The sequence below is a fragment of the Odocoileus virginianus genome, chromosome 19 (genome assembly GCF_023699985.2).
Source record: "Odocoileus virginianus isolate 20LAN1187 ecotype Illinois chromosome 19, Ovbor_1.2, whole genome shotgun sequence".
Taxonomy (NCBI): domain Eukaryota; kingdom Metazoa; phylum Chordata; class Mammalia; order Artiodactyla; family Cervidae; genus Odocoileus; species Odocoileus virginianus.
Window position 1 is genome coordinate 29,969,089 of NC_069692.1, and position 12,342 is coordinate 29,981,430.

The 12,342-nt window shown below is 34.3% G+C and overlaps 1 long non-coding RNA gene across 2 annotated transcripts in view; it reads right to left on the reverse strand.

Annotated features, from left to right (window-relative positions):
* Positions 1–1,256: 1,256 nt before the first annotated feature.
* The window catches only part of LOC110145753 (uncharacterized), a 43,192-nt gene continuing 32,106 nt past the window's right edge, over positions 1,257–12,342 (reverse strand). The window contains exon 3 of one of the 2 annotated variants that reach the window (XR_011492963.1): positions 1,257–3,293. This is a non-coding gene — a long non-coding RNA (uncharacterized lncRNA). Of the gene's footprint in view, positions 3,294–9,915; positions 10,007–12,342 lie in introns of those variants that run through there. The other variant, XR_011492964.1, reaches the window with a different exon arrangement.

Consider the following 12,342-nt stretch of genomic DNA (forward strand, 5'->3'; position numbering starts at 1 on the left):
GGTGGCCAAAGTATTAGAGTTTCAGCTTCAGCATCGGTCCTTCCGATGAATATTCTGGACTGATTTCCTTTAGGATTGACTGATTGGATCTCCTTGCAGTACAAGGGACTCTCAAGAGTCTTCTCCAACACCACAGTTTAAAAGCATCAATTCTTCAGCACTCAGCTTTCTTTATAGTCCAACTCTCACATCCATACCTGACTACCTGAAAAACTATAGATTTGACTAGATGGACCTTTGTTGGCAAAGTAATGTCTCTGCTTTTTAGCATGCTGTCTAGGTTGGTCATAGCTTTTCTTCCAAGGAACAAGAGTTTTTTAATGAACTGGAATTCACTAGCCTCTTTATCCAAATATATTATGAGCAAAGAATCCAGTTTTAGCATGGTGAGTTTAGATCTTTATTTTTACATCTTATATTGCTGGATGAATTATTATTAAGGTATGTATTATTTTTATATGAATAAATGCATATGTAATTAATTTCTTCTCTTCTCAGTTTTGGATTAATCAAGCATTTTTATTACATGATTTGTCTATCAGTAGCTTGTTATTAAGTCTGTTTGAAATTAAGAGATTACACTCTGCATCCATAACATACTACAGTTAAATTATGCCCTCTGTTACTACCTCACACTTTGAAAAGTGCTGCACTTTAATTCTTTGCCACTGTCTCACCTTTTTCCTTACTTGTCATTTAATTTCACATATATTTGCACATTACAACATATTTTGTTATTCTTTTAAATAATATTAATTTCAGTTTACCTGGATATTCAGCTTCTCTGGTGCTCTTTATTCTTTTTTATTTTAATGAACTATTTGCACTATTTGGAATTATTTTCTTATTTTGCCTAAAAACATTTTCTTGAATACTTTTAAAGCACTGGGTTTTTTTGCTTATCTGAATAGATTTAGTTCTTTATTTTGAAAAGTATTTTCTCCAGGGAATAATAGGGGAGGAGATAATGAAAGCTAGAGATCTTGAAATTTAAAAGTAGAAAAATAAGCCAGCAAAACTATGGGATAAGATGATAACTTTACTTAATTTTATCCCAGTGTTAGTGTCTGGGAAACAGAAGTTACAATAATAATTAACATATCCTTTTCCTCATCCAAACTTGCTTTATGGCAGGTTTTCATATTCATTTTCTCCCTCTACCCGCTCCTTCCCTTGCTTAGTAAAGAGAACATAAAGTTGTCTGAATTTGAACATTTTATTCTCCCACATAAATAGCTAAAATCAGAGGGAAATCAATCTGCACTTGCTAATAATTATGATATTGTCTCTTGGCAATAACCAAAACTATGTACTCCTAATGTGGCAGCAGAATTTTAAAAGCATTCAAATGTAAGAAAAACACTGAACAGTTTGAGTACATTTTCTCTCAAAATAAGGACATTCAGCTTTTGTTCATAGTCTGTAATGCTATATTGATGGGTTACTTAATGCTTGTTGAAGAACACATTTTCACAAAGTAGACTTTATCATAAACAACTTCAGCTATTAAAATAAAATAGTTCAAATTTTACAATGTCAAAGTTTTGTTTAGAAAAACAATTTTGTAATCAATATTCTTGACTTTTAACAAGCTTGATTTATGTAGCACTGAAGCCTATCCCAGGTTGTATTCTAAACAAAGTAGAGTTTGTAGTTTCTATTGTACTTATATCATACATTATTAACAGTGTTGTATTATGTTACTTGGATTTTAGCTCTATGCTATTATTATTACTTACAACATTGTTTTTTTATTAATTCAATGCCTACATTTACTCAAACAATTTGATCTTGTACAGATAAAACTATGGGAATCCAAGAAATTGGATAGCTGTAGAAGGGGAGTAGATTAGAAGGAGAATTTCAGAGGATAATAAAATATGTAATTTTCCAGATAACACTAACATATATTGACATCTCAAGGACAAATTTTTCAACCCAGTGTTCAAAGTCTCTTTCAGGTTAATTTAAATGATTTAAATTAGTTTCATGGTAAACTATCACCTATGAGTTTCGAGCATGAAATCAGTACCTATGAAAGAGCCAGGAAATCATGAAATATTCTAATAGAAGATGAGCTGCTTTTCATATTTTATTTCAGCTGAGTATGTGTTACCTGATTTTCACAAGCCACATGGAGTAATAGAGCAGGTAGCATACCACTGAGGCTCCTTTCCTACTTCTCAAGATTCCTGGTTAGTTCAGAGATTGTTGGGCTGGTTATCTCACAGTTACAGCCTTATGTTCTTTACCAGTTAAGTTCAAAGAAATGCTTACCGAAAAGATAGTCAGCCTGGCTCAGGAGGACTAACTAGATGCTCCTTAATATATACTTTGTCTAGATCAAAGAGCTAATATTAAGGTAGACAGTGAATGAGGACTAGCTGGATGAGTTTGGATCAGAAATGATGAATTTTATATTTTTGTCATTACTAGTGATTTTTGTTTCACTAAAATGTTTTGAGTTTCCTTACTGGTTCTGACTGAAATTTGGGTTTCTCAGGGACTGGCCCTGGGAATTATTCTTGCCCACCACATACTCTCTTTAAAGAATGTCATCCTTTTACAAAAATTTAAATACCGTCTTTATGTAGATGACTTCCAAATTCATATTCTCATCAAAACCTTTTCTCTGAACTCAAAACTTGAATATCCAAATGATTACTTGCTATCTTCAATCTGAAGTCTACCAGATATCAGAATTCAGGTATCAAAGTATATATAACACAAATCAAGATTTTTTTCACCAAACTCTTTCATACTTCATGTCTCACTCATCAAGTTAAGTATTACCACTATTCATTCAAGTAGGAAGCTTAAGAATTGAATTATCTATAGGTCCTCACTTCATATAACCACTTATTCTCTGAAATCAACACTATATCTATTTTTTGTATCTTAGTTTAACCATATAACAGAGTTTTATGACAAATGGTGGGGTGAAGAGAGAGATTTTCTAAGTTTGTGTATCTCCAAAGAAAAGAATTAGTGGTTAGAAATTATAGTGAGCAGGTTGTGGCTCATTAGGATGAAAATCTATATTAAAGTCAGCAGTATCAAAAAATAGTATTTTTATCCTAATCTTATTCTAAAAGAATTTTGACAAGGCAGATATACAAACAAATCTATTCATTACACAGAGCTAATGAAGCCTGACAAATTCCTTATTTATGGTAATGTTCCCTTCTTATCAGCTCCTTTGTCCATCGTTACAGTAGATCTTCCATTCAAAATTTTCTCCCAGAAGATGACCAAAGTTGTGAGTGGTTTGAGAAGTGTCACTCGTAGGATGACTGAAACAGTGAGACATTACAAGAAGTTAAACTCTAGCAAAGATACTCTGATTTGTGTGTGTGTGTGTACAATAGACAGGTAGACAGACATATGTATCTCCACATCTATGTGTGTACCTATAGGTCTATGTGTGTACATGAATGTCTGTGTAATGTTTTCATTTCACATGCATACCAAAAAATTAGACCATTAACTAAATTAGACTAGTGATTACAACACAAGTAGGATAGTAAATGGTAAAGATGCCAAAACTCCTTAGAAAAAGAAAGAGATAACATCAGGAATCACTGGATAATAACTTGTAGAACTAGGCACACAACACATTCTTGTGGATAGGAAAGTAATTTGAACTTGGCCAAAAATATTTATCAAAATAAAATATATTTCCCTGTGCCTTAATGCTTTACAGAGGAGATTACACTTATTTTGTGCATCTCCAAAGACAGGATCAGTACTTGGAAGTTATAGGTAGGCAGGTATTGGGTCACTTGGATGAAGTCCTGATAAGTATGTACTGTATAAAAAAGGATGAGAGGATGCACAGACTAGAGGGTTTACCATTAAGGGAAGAAATTGGGCCTGAAAAGGACACGGTCTTCCTGACACACAGAAGAAATTTCTATGTTGGGAGAAATATTAGATGATGAGTAAGTTGTTTATTTTTGTTTCTTAGTAAACACTTTTCCTTCCCTTCACAACATATCTATTCTACATCAGCAAATCACTACACTTAAGCTAGTTGTCTTTAAAATTTTTATACAGAATAATAAAGCACAAAGTATTGCATATCCTCAACCTAGGAGAATCAGAGATATCTTTGGTGAATAATAAAACTGACTTGATTGTGCTTTTCAGACTCAAGTGACCAAAGAGGGATACATTTTAAAAATAAGATAGTCTCTATCTCTGTGAGTCTATTTCTTTTTGTAATATTCAATAATTTGTAGTATTTTTTAGATTTCACATATGATATACAGGGTTTATCTGACTTAATTCACTTAGCATAATAATCTCCAAGTCCATCCATGTTATTGCAAATAGCAAGTTATAGATATCTCTGATTTTTAACAAACTTCACACTGTGACCAGAAAAATTTACTAACTCCTCCACTCAGAGGACAAATAGCTATTTCACACTTCAAGATTCAGGACAAGTCAGCTTTTTGGATAAAACTTGACCTCTGATTTAATACAAATTTCCTTCCCTATTAGGTGCAAGCTGTTCAAGAAGTTAAATTTGAAAGATTGATGCAAAAAAACAAAACAAGAAACAACAGACACATGCAATAGCAAGGGAGCACACATAAACTTTCTTTAACATTTTTTACTCATTTACCCATAGGCACCCACACAGAATGGAAAGCATGGTGGTAGATATGATTAGGACGCAAACATACACATATACAAATCTTTACAGAGGGCCCAAAGTTGAAGCTCTCTTAGAATAGGGTCAAGATAGGGCCTTGACAAATTGCTCTATGCCACTCTGATTCATTTTTTGGTTCATTGGGAATGTTTGGAAAACTCTGGCTAAAGGGCTGCCTTCTTTAGTGACTGCATGCTGTTGGAAACCTAAATGTTAAGTGAGAATTTTTGAATTAATGTGCAGTTTCCAGGGAAACATTCATTTCTTGGGCAAACTTCAGGAGATGGTGAGGGACAGGGAGGCCTGATGTGCTGCAATCCTTGGGGTTGCAAAGAGTCAAACACAACTGAGTGACTGAACAGCAACAATATTCCTTTAACAGATTCATGTTTCATTCATTTCTGAAATATTCTATTGTATGATTCACATAGACGTACTCTCTCACCTATATAATTTATTAAGTTTGCTTACTCACATTTCTTTCTCTCTTATTAAATCTCCACTCCTCAATGGCAGGATAGGGACTGGTAATACAGAATTATGATGATCCTATCAAAGTGACTGGCACGTAAATATTACTGATTTTGATTGCAATAAAACACATGAAGACCTAATGTACTTCTGTTTGCGTTAAATTAGGCTTCCTTGGTGGCTAAATGGTGAAGAATCTGCCTGCAGGGTTTGATTCCTGGGTCAGAAAGATCCCCTGGAGAAGGGAATGACTACCCACTCCAATATTCTGGAGAATCCCATGGACAGAGGAGCCTGGTGGGCTACAGTCCATGGGGTCGCAGAGTCAGACAGGACTGAGTGACTAACACCTTTTTTTTTCCAAAACACAAGACCCCATTTACTTCTGTTTCTATTATTATAGGACTTCTACATGTCTGAATATATGTGGCAATTTTCTGTTATAATTTCTATCTTGAAACACCCAGTAAAAAGAAGAAAAATTTCACTTTCTGTATTATAGTATTTGTCATTGATAATTTTCAGATTCCTTTCTCATACTGTCACCCTAAACATACGAACTACTAGACACCAACTTCTTTATTTCCTTCCATCATCTAATTCAATTATTTAAAATAACACTTTCTTATTCCTTTTTCTTTGTCTCAGCCATACCTATAGGCAGTTGTTTTCCCTATCATTTATATTTTATTTTATTAACTTTTATGGTAAATTATATAGTAACTTAATTCATTATTCTCACAGAATCTACGGTAGGAGAGTTAGGAATAGAAATGCACTGTCTCTGTGGTTTGGGTCCAAGATACTTGGTTTAATGGGGTTTTGAGTTTGTAATCCGAATCCAAAAATATTATAAAAATTCAAATGGGAGCCATAAAAATATGTTCTCAAGTTATTTAATACTATAAAATTAAGAAAAGTGATATTGTGATATTAGTATTTCATATTCTAACATTTGCGTCCAATTGTAGTTTTTTTTTAATTTTCCCTTTAATGAAACACCATTTGGCATATAGTCAGTCAATTCAATTAAAGTTTCATTTTATGGATAAGCATGAGAAATGAAAACCCTATTTATATTTATAAAAAAGCTATTTCAGATTAACCAGTGTGCATTAGAGGATGTGTAATCTTGTAGACCTTGATGCAAACAATGACATTTGCATTTATATACATCTACCATTTATAATAATCATGTAGAGCTATATAACTATTGTAGGGTCAAATTCCTGAGATTCACTTTCATTATATTTTCCTAGCAAAATTTGAAGAGAAAACAGTGAAACACGAATCCAATATAGATTTCCATATGTAGTGTTTGAAGGTAAAACAAATATTCTGTATCTTTTTTGATAATAATTCATCAATAATTTAAGTACAGTTAAAAAGCAGACACACCTCTCTGTTGGACCAGGAATATTTCCTTTATATTTCATGAGTCTTGTTCAAATTTTAATTTATAAAATATTTCTAGAATTCCATTTCCTGAAGAAATTTTATTTAAAATATTGTTTAATAAAATATTCAACTTTATATGTATTTTATAAGTATGCTAAAATTCCTCAGTAGTTGGTAAAATACTTTAGGACTAGAGATCTGCCTTGATTATTTATGCTTTTACTTATCCCAGTCCTCTGATGTAGCGAATTTTGTTTTTCCACCTTTTATGAAGGATAAGAACTGGGCAAACAATAAATTTAAGAGGTTTCTTGAATTAGAAGCAGAAAGAAGGGCAACCAACTAGGGCAAAACCTAAAGAGAAATTTATGTCCAAATAGGAGAGAATGAAACAGAGCCTTACCTGAGATCCCTGGGATAGATGCAAATAGATGCCAGTGAAAGGAATTCAGAAGTCACAGTTGATGAATTGCTGGAGGTCAATGGTATCCTGCAAGAGTTTATAAAACCCAGGATGCTGCAGAGATTGGAGGGTTGCTCCTATCACACTGGAGAAAGTTTAAGTGTGTTGTATAGATTTATGGGAGTGGGAAAGCAGCCACAGTGAGAGTGTCCTGAAACTCCACAGGTATACTTCCCTGTCTTACTTGTGAACTAAGTCTTTATCTAGAGTGTTAGTGATTCAGTCGTGTGCAATTCTTTGTAACCGCATGGACTACAGTCCACCAGGCTCCTCAGTTTGTGGGATTCTCCAGGTAAGAATACCGGACTGGGTAGCCATTCCCTTCTCCAGGGGATCTTTCCAATTGAGGGATCAAACCTGGGTCTCCTGCATTGCAGGTGGATTCTCTACCATCTGAGCCACGAAAGTGAGGATGACATAAAACTCTGTCACTCTTCCCAGTGAAAACTGTATTAGAACAGCATCGAAACATGTATTATTATCTAGGGTGAAACAGATCACCAGCCCAGGTTGGATGCATGAGACAAGTGCTCGGGCCTGGTGCACTGGGAAGACCCAGAGGGATGGGGTGGAGAGGGAGGTGGGAGGGGGGGCCGGGATGGGGAATACATGTAAATCCATGGCTGATTCATGTCAATGTATGACAAAAACCACTGCAATGTTGTAAAGTAATTAGCCTCCAACTAATAAAAATAAATGGAAAAAAATGTTTAAAAAAAAAAAAGAACATGTGGAAGGAAACAGACAGTAACTCTTCATAAGATAAAGGCCAGAGAGCGAGGGAGACGGGCAGGAACATTGAGGAAACCACACTTTTGAGACAAGGAACATGGCACCTTCCAAAGATTAACTTTAAGAGTAACAACAGAAAAGGTCTTCCTAATTTCCACCTCCTCAGACTAACAAATTTGCATAATAGCAACAAAATATTATTGAGAGAGCTACAGAGGAGGGATACAAGAATGGGAAGAAATCCTCTCTGAGGTGTAGTGCAGAGGAAATACCGAACACCAAGGGTGGAACAAAGGGACCAAAAACCAGAAAAAACCCATTCGCAACACTAGCCTTTATCAAGACACAACATGTTTCTTGAAGAATTACAAAACTAGTGCACTGAGCATGACCATATTAACTATCCTCAAACCCAGCTTAATTCCTAACTAGATAATGCCAATTCTCATATTAAAATTATGGCAGAAGGAGACATGTTACTATTCCCAGGCTTAAAAACTGGATACCAAAATAGTGGCATTCTAGTCAATATATTTGGCTTTCAGCAAAAAAATCTGACACACAAAAGCAAAGAGACACATTCCCAAAAGACAAAGCAGTTACCAGAACAAGACTCAGATATGACACATCTGTTAGGCCTATTAAATCTGACATGGAACTTAAATACGTTTAGTATTCTAAAGACTCTAATGAAAATGATGAGCAATATAAAAGATCACATATTTTAGCAGAGATGAAACCTATAGGTAATAAAATGAAAATGTCTCAAATGAAACGAAGTCATAGGAATTATCCAAAAGTGCAAAGAGGGAAAAAAAAAGAACACAGTGCATCTAAGACTATCAATAGTTGACATGCCTAATTATATTTTTTGACATGCCTAATTATAATTTATAAAGAAACAGGACTGATGAAATCATGTGCAGAATTTATGGCCAAGAATTTTCCAAATATGTTAACTCCTAAGCCACAAATTAATCAGAGAACAAATAAATAATGAAATAAAAACCTAAGAAATTGCTGGAATAAAGGCAATGAGAAACTCTTAATGACAAAGACATTGTACAGAGGAATAAAAGTATGAATTATGGCAGATTTCTTGTAAACAATGCAAGCCAAAAGAGAGAGAAACCTTTATAAGGTACCAATGTGCAAATATAAACTCAAATTCTCTGTGGTAAGTTTGGAATTCATCTATTTCAAAATTGTCTAAAAGTAAAAAAGTTAACAAAAAGTAAATGAGTCATTCAAAATCAAATGACCTCCCAAAGGTCAGTTTGAGAGGAAACATTACTTCAAATTCTAACTTACTGCCTATTTTAATTCTGTGTTAAATTGGAAGGAATTCTATTATATGCCATAAGTTTTGGAGGATATTGTTATTGTTACTTTGGTGAATTTCAGAAGTCATAATTGAGTTTCTTTTTTGGTTTTCTGAATATCATATATAGCTTCAACATGAAACTAAACATTTAACAAAGATAAATTTGTAAGGCAAAGTTTTAAAATACATACTGATGAAAATAAGTGGGAATAAAAAAATACTGTCAGGTACTTGTTTGGGCTCTGGGACAAAGGCATTTATTTCTGATCAAAGTTAAATCTTTACTTAATCTTGAGTTCATTAGCTTCAAATTGAAGCCTCTCTCACTGTATTTTCTGTAACTTCCTCAAAATACTCATTCTCTATCAAGTGCTCTTACTTTCTTTACCTCCTTGTCCTATAAATCCAATTAGTTGTTTAATTACTATGACACTCGCTAGATTATGTGTCTATACATATGTGTTTGTTTCTTCCCTACTTCACTAAGCTTATCCTTGATTCTAACACAATTATCCACATAAAGAAAACATGCAGCCCACCCCTTATTTTCATTTTCTCCAATAAACTTTACTTTTCCCATGTCTGTATCTATATTTACAGCACATGAAATGCCACTGATCCTTCTCTGCCTTCTTACTTATCCTAGAAGACCTGAATTCTTTGCCAGCTTGGTTATTAACATCCTAACACCTCTGATTAGAAATTCTGTGCTTTTATTTTTAACTTTAAAACACAGCTCCTCTGCGGAGCTTATAACTAACCTCTCTATCCAAAATTTTACTCCTTTGCTTGTCCCAAACCTGTTTCCCTCAAGATGGAGAAATATCAAAGAAAAGGGAGGATTAAAATTCTATACAAGCACCTTTATTGCTGTCCTTTGAAGGGAAAGGCTTTTGGATTAGTCTCCCAGGCATCCCCCAAGTCTCAAAAGGGTGGCTCAAGAGTCAATGATTAAAGACTGTGAAGATGTAGAAACAATACCTGTCGGGCCAGGAAACGGGTAACAATTTAGACCATAAACCAGCCACATAGACTCATCAAACCCCCAGTTACCTGAAAAATATAAAGGTCTAACACACATTCCTAAGTTGTTTTTTGGCGTGTGTGTGGTGGTGGGTGGTGGTGTTGTTTTTAAACAGGAAGCAGACACCCACCAGCTGAAAACTAACTGCAAGCATGTAGACTCCAGTCTAACTGAAGCCAGAAGACTGAAGATGCTTGAAACTTCACCTTGATGCCAACCAACTGGAGAATTGTGCACAAGCTGATCGTGTGCCCTAAAGCCCCCTCCTTCATATTGCCTTTAAAACCCCATTACTGAAAGCCGTTGGGGAGTTTGGGTCTTTTGAGCACAAGCTGTCAATTCTTCTTGTGTGGTACCCTGCAGGAAATGCTGTGCTTTCCTTCACTACAATCCAGTGTCAACAGATTGGCTTTACTGTTTGTGGGAAGAGGATCCAAGTTTGGTTCAGTAATATAACTGTAGGTCTTAGTATGTTACATTATTATTTTATATCATTTCATTTTAACATTATTTGATAAAATATTCCACCTATCTTAGATATCCAATGGTAGACTAAGGCAACTTAGTATCTTAATTCAGAATATTTCTGAGACATATAAGAGATTTACAGATACAGCATAAATTTAATTACCTCTAATCTGCCCTCAGCTTTTGTGGATTTAAACAGTCTTTAAAAAGTGAGAATACAAAATGATACGAAAGTATGTTGTTGAGTGCTATTGACCATATAGAAGAGATTTTGGGATCTCCTTTCTTCCTACATCGGTATTTGCTTTAGGCACTCTACTGTTTCATATCCTGCCTGTTTAAATATGGTAGTCACTCAAATCTAATTTATCTCCTATTTCTCTGAGTCCTGCTTGGGTAATAATAAAATGGATACAGTTATACATGCCCTGTTCACCTTAAATACTACCGTGAAGACCACATAGTAATTGCATATGGAAAACTGCTTGATGAATTATCTGTGCTCTACTAACTTAGAGTAATAGACCAGAATACTTAGTTTTAAATTGCTTGAAAGCCCTATCAAGAGTCCTAAGTCACTTCTAGATATAATTCATTTATAATGTAATATGACTCTAATCATTTAAGAAGTGATAGGAAAGCAGTGGCTTTGGAGTTGGATATATCTTTCCTTGCTACAGATAAGAGACTGAGCTACAATGAAAAGATGCAGTGGTATTATTCTGTTTGGATAAATGATTCACTAAATCAAAAATATAGTCCATTTATTTTACTAATTTTAGTAGTTTTAACTCTGTTCTTGGAAGTTCATAATTCTTCCATGAAAGACTGTACAAGTTTACTAATGTAAGGCAAAAGGTAATTTTTGACTTATTTACATAAAATTTTGGCACAAAAATAAATATATCCTTTTCTTGAATGGTACTGACTCTTCATTGAAATACACATAAGTTTCTTTTAAAAATGGACAATGGTGTAAACTTTTTCATTGGGAAGAATAATTATGTTACTACTATTTCCAGTGACCAAAATAGCCTTAAAGTTCCCCTCAGCTTGACAACTTTAGACAGGATTCTTCTTAAGGGGTTTATGCCCTAACCTCCGTTTTCTTATAGCACTTACTTTAGAATACTTGTAATTACATATTGTTTCTCTGCCCTTTGATATGTAAGGGGGTCTCTTGCCAGTTTTATAACCCAAGAAAATCTTTCTCAAAAACCTGAAAACCATCCCCTTGAAATGTCAAATTTTGAAGACATGAAGAATATAGCATCCCTATCTTTAAGTCTCTGTTTATAGGTAAGACCCTAACTTTATAAAGTGCTAGTTAAGCAAATGCAGATGGTCTAATCACATTGACCAGCCTTTCCACTACTTCAGCCCGATACTTAAAAGTCATCTTGCTTTTTGTTTCAACTGAGTTGAGCTCTCTTTCTCTCTCTCTAGTGCAATAGTTCTGAATAAAATCTTCTTCACCTGTTTAATGGCATCTGGTGCAACTTTTCTTCAGTAAGAGAAAATATCATTCATATAACAGAATCAATTACATTGTTTGTTAGGACGTTCAAAGCCATATTTGGAACTTAAGCAATAATGTAAGAAACTGTCCTAGTCAGTTCTAGATTTTTTGTGGCTTAACAATGGAAATTTGTTTCTCACATTTCTGGATATTGGAAAGTCAGAGAATAAGATGCCACCCAAACAGCAGACAAAAACATTAAAACAAATTTTAAAAAATGGAAGCAACATATGAGATCTATCACAGAAAGCACGCCAACCTATCCATAATAGGGGTTGTGGAA